The sequence below is a fragment of the Schistocerca gregaria genome, chromosome 1, assembly GCF_023897955.1.
Source record: "Schistocerca gregaria isolate iqSchGreg1 chromosome 1, iqSchGreg1.2, whole genome shotgun sequence".
Classification (NCBI taxonomy): Eukaryota; Metazoa; Arthropoda; class Insecta; order Orthoptera; family Acrididae; genus Schistocerca; species Schistocerca gregaria.
Window position 1 is genome coordinate 1007283095 of NC_064920.1, and position 5085 is coordinate 1007288179.

At 43.2% G+C, this 5085-nt stretch overlaps 1 pseudogene; it reads left to right on the plus strand.

Moving 5' to 3' along the window:
- Nucleotides 1–4537: 4537 nt before the first annotated feature.
- LOC126288490 (5S ribosomal RNA) lies at nt 4538–4655 on the plus strand (annotated as a pseudogene).
- The last annotated feature ends 430 nt before the right edge of the window (nt 4656–5085 follow it).

Consider the following 5085-nt stretch of genomic DNA (forward strand, 5'->3'; position numbering starts at 1 on the left):
CACATTGCGATTTTTTTTCTCTAATTTTTTGTGAGAGAACATAGAAGACAGAGTCTTTGTCTCACCTATAGCAGCTACTCTTCAGAAACCGTTTAAGCTGTTGATTCGGTAAACAGGGACCTGTTGATTCGTGTGTGAAATAAAATGGAGTACCGTTTCGATGTTCCACGAACGACGCACGGCGCTCATGTTGAGTGTGAGGTACCGAGTGTGTGCGAACATAAAACGTTGAGCCCTCGTCTGTCCAGTGGCAAACGCATTGTGTTTTTATGTTTCATTGTTATAAGCAAAGAAGGGAAAGCAGAAAGGTGGAAGGAGTGTATAGAGGGTCTATACAAGGGTGATGTACTAGAGGGCAATATTATGGAAATGGAAGAGGATGTAGATGAAGATGAAATGAGAGATATGATACTGCCTGATGAGTTTGGCAGAGCACTGAAAGACCTAAGTCGAAACAAGACTCCTGGAGTAGACAACATTCCATTAGAACAACTGACGGCCTTGGGAGAGTCAATCCTGACAAAACTCTACCATCTGGTGAGCAAAATGTTTGAGACAGGCGAAATACCCTCAGACTTCAAGAAGAATATAATAATTCCAATCCCAAAGAAAGCAGGTGTTGACAGATGTGAAAATTACCGAACTATCAGTTTAATAAGTCACGGCTGCAAAATACTAACGCGAATTCATTACAGACGTATGGAGAAACTGATAGAAGCCGACCTCGGGGAAGATCAGTTTGGATTCCATAGAAATATGGGAACACATGAAGCAATACTGACCCTACGACTTATCTTAGAAGCTAGATTAAGAAAAGGCAAACCTACGTTTCTAGCATTTATAGACTTGCAGAAGCTTTTGACAATGTTGACTGGAATATTCTCTTTCGAATTCTGGAGGTGGCAGGGGTTACATACAGGGAGCGAAAGGCTATTTACAATTTGTATAGAAACCAGATGGTAGTTATAACAGTCGAGGGGCATGAAAGGGAATCAGTGGATGGGAAGGGAGTGAGATAGGGTTGTAGCCTCTCCCCAACGTTATTCAATCTGTAATTGAGCAAGCAATAAAGGAAATAAAATAAAAATTCGGTGTAAGTATTAAAATCCATGGAGAGGAAATAAAAACTTTAAGGTTCGCCGATGACATTGTAATTCTATCAGAGACAGCAAAGGACTTGGAAGAGCAGTTGAATGGAATGGATAGTGTCCTGAAAGGAAGATATAAAATGAACATCAACCAAAGCAAAACGAGGATAATGGAATGTAGTCAAATTAAGTCGGGTGATGCTGAGGGAATTAGTTTAGGAAATGAGACACTTAGAGTAGTAAAGGAGTTTTGCTGTTTGGGGAGCAAAATAACTGATGATTGTCGAAGTAGAGAGGATATAAAATGTAGACTGCCAATGGTGAGAAAAGCGAGGATGTACGCTGCAGTAGGTACTGGGAGATGAAGAAGCTTGCACAGGATAGGGTAGCATGGAGAGCTGCATCAAACCAGTCTCAGCACTGAAGACCACAATAACAACAACAGTTTGTCTGTAGGAAATAATTGAAATCTGTTTTCTGTTTGAGTTTTCTATTTGAATCATCCTGTATTAATTGTCCAATAATAAATTCAGACTTACAGAGTAAACAAGAAAATATTCTCATTCAGGTTTAAATAATGACTGAATATACATAAGAAGCAGATTTCACCTGAGGAATATTCGTTCTTCATTTATTTCATTTTAAATACCTTAGTAATATCATATCGGCGTATGGGGACCGATCACCCTTCATGTGAATCCATCAACGAGGCTGTATGCCACACGTGGAACTCGTGTTTGAATCCCCGTGCAGTCAGGAAGGAAGTTGGAAGGACTGGGGCGGGATGTGTTAAGGCTCGTGATGACAGTTGAGGAGATAACTGAATGAGCAGTAACGGCTCCAGATCTGCTGAATAGATATCGTCCGGGAGTGCGGTGTGCCCCTCCATACCTCATCTTGATACCATAGACTGAGAATGATATGAAGGTCGTTTGGTTCCGAGTGGCTCGTCTGTGGCCAGAACAGCGATGCTTTCCTTTTACCTTCTTGCTAATAAACTCTTCTCTTTCCAGTGGTTCGGCTTTCTTTCTGTTGGAACATACTTCACTGTCTGATGATCTAACAGCGCTCTGTTTACTTATACAGCTACAATTCCTTCTCAGAAACCCGCAGAAGTGAAAACTGAGACAGTTCCGCGAATATTCACCAATCGTCCAAAAAGTCCCAACATTGATTTTCTTCCTGTTGTAAAAGCGAGGTCAGGACAGTCACAACGTTGGCAGTTTGCACTACTAACTGTGGACAGCAGATGTGCATGCGATCTGTCAATTGTGAGCAGATAGTGTTAAAAAGTGAATGTGCGACCGTAGTGGGTCAGCTTTGTTGTGTCACAAATTGCAATGGGGCAACATCTCTAGATCAGGTGTCGAAGACATTCTCCAGGCGCCTGGTGTGACTTGAGTGAAAAGGAAACGCGGAGAATTATTTGCTGGAAAGAATGACAGATGACGAAACTTACGTATACTGACCTATCACAAAAGGAAAACGTGTAGAAAAGAATGTGGAGGGTCCACCCTTTGATGACGTAACCGACATTGAACTCAACGTGAGGCGCGAGGTGAATAATACCCCAAAGGACATTTCTGACAGTTTCACATGTCTCTGAGAACGTCCAGTGCGTTGGATACAAGTGTCGGGGAGGAAGAGACTACGGAGAACACTTGAAGCATTAAAACGACCATCTTAACTTTCCTCTATTTTTTATTTATCCAGTCTCGGTCCTTTTGCACTCGTCTACATCTAGATCTATGTGATTACTCTGATATTCACAACAAAGTGCCTGATAGAGGGTTCAATTAACCATCTTCAAGCTCTCTCTCTACCGTTCCACTCTCGAACGGCGCGCGGGAAAATCTGACACTTAAATTTTTCTGTGCGAGCCCTGAATTCTCTTATTTTATTGTGATGATCAATGCTCCCTATGTAGGTGGGTGCCAACAGAACGTTCTCGCAATCGGAGGAGGAAACTGGTGATTGAAATTTCATGAGAAGACCCTGTCGCATCGAAAAGCGCCTTTGTTTCAATGACTGCCACTCCAATCCACGTATCATTTCTGTGGCACTATCTCCCCTATTTCGTGATAATACAAAACTAGCTGCCCTACTTTGAACTTTTTCGGTGTCATCCGCCAGTCCCACCTGATGCGGATCCCACACCGCACAGCAGTAGTCCAGAATTAGTCGGACAAGCGTAGTGTAAGCACACTCTTTGGTAGACCTGTTGCACCATTTAAGTGTTCTGCCAATGAAACGCAGTCTCTTGTTTGCTCTACCCACAACACTGTGTATGTGATCGTTCCAATGTAAGTTATTTGTAACTGTAATCCCTAAGTATTTAGCTGGATTTACAGCCTTCAGATTTGTGTGACTTATGACGTAATCGAAATTTGGCGGATTTCTTTTAGTACTCATACGAATAACTTCCCACTTTTCTTTATTCAGGGTCAACTGCCACCTTTCGCACCATACAGATAACGTATGATTTTGCAATTCCAAATGGTCATATGATGACTTTACAACATGGTAAATGACAGCATCATCTATCTGCAAACAGTCTGAGGGCTACTCAGATTGTCTCCTATGTCGTTAATATAGATCAGGAGCAGTAGAGGGACTATAACACTTACTTGGGGAACCAGGGATATTCTGTTTCACTCGATGACTTTCCTTCTATTACTAAGAACTGTGACCTTTCTGACAGGAAATCACGAATCCAGTAGCACAACTGAGGCGATACTCTGTAGGCATGCAGTTTGGTTAGAAGACGCTTGTGAGGAAGGGTGTCGAAAGCCATCTGGAAATCTAAAAATATGGAATCAATTTCACATACCCTGTCGATAGCACTCATTACTTCATGAGTGTAAAGATCTAGTTGTGCTTCACAAGAACGATATTTTCCGAATCCGGGCTGACTATGTGTCAATAAATCATTTTCTTCGAGGTATTCATAATGTTCGAACACATTGTATGTTCCCAAACCCTATTCCAATCGATCTTAGTGATAATGGTCTGTAATTCAGCAGATTACTCCTATTTCCCTTTTTAGGTGTTGGTGTGACTTGAGCAATTTTCCAGTCTTTAGGTGCGGATCTTTCTGTGAGCGAGCTAAATATGGACTGAGCATCTCACTTACTGACTATCTCACTTGCTATGTCGTTTTCGTTTTCAATTCGTAGCATTTCGTTACGCTCATCTTGTTGGTGCCCTGACACTATTTAATTAACATCCCAGCACTGATAGTGAGGATCCAGTATGTAACCTTGCTTGTAGAATCATCGCTGGATACAGAAGTAATTTCCAGTGTATTCCAATCAAGCGTTTTGGGACACATGTAGTATAGTTACAAGGAGCGTTCAATAAGTAGTACTACAAAGTTTAGTCTGAAAGCACATTGGTTTTATTCAGGATTCTAATACACCAAATTATTCCCCACTCTTTTGGCTACAAAAGGCAACGGCCTTGCCGCAGTGGCTACACCGGTTCCCGTGAGATCACCGAAATTAAGCGCTGTCGGGCGTGGTCGGCACTTGGATGGGTGACCATCCGGGCCGCCATGTGCTGTTGCCATGTTTCGGGGTGCACTCAGCCTCGTGATGCCAACTGCGGAGCTACTCGAGCGAATAGTAGCGGCTTCGGTCAAGAATACCATCGTAACGACTGGGAGAGCGGTGTGCTGATCCCACGCTCCCACCTATCGCATCCTCCATGAGGATGACGCGGCGGTCCCGGTAGGCCCCTCGCGGCCTGCAGACGGAGTGCGTTTTTTTGGCTTTTTTTTGTCATCAGTCTACTGACTGGTTTGATGCGGCGCGCCACGAATTCCTTTCCTGTGCTAACCTCTTCATCTAGGCAACAAAACTCTATTTTTCACCAAAATTTACGTTCAATACGACGGCCTTACGCCAACTGTGTGGGAGGATCTATATGCCCTCTTCGTACCAATGCGCTGGCCGACGTCAGGGCCAACGTCTTGGTGCATCGGTAATCGACCCCTCAG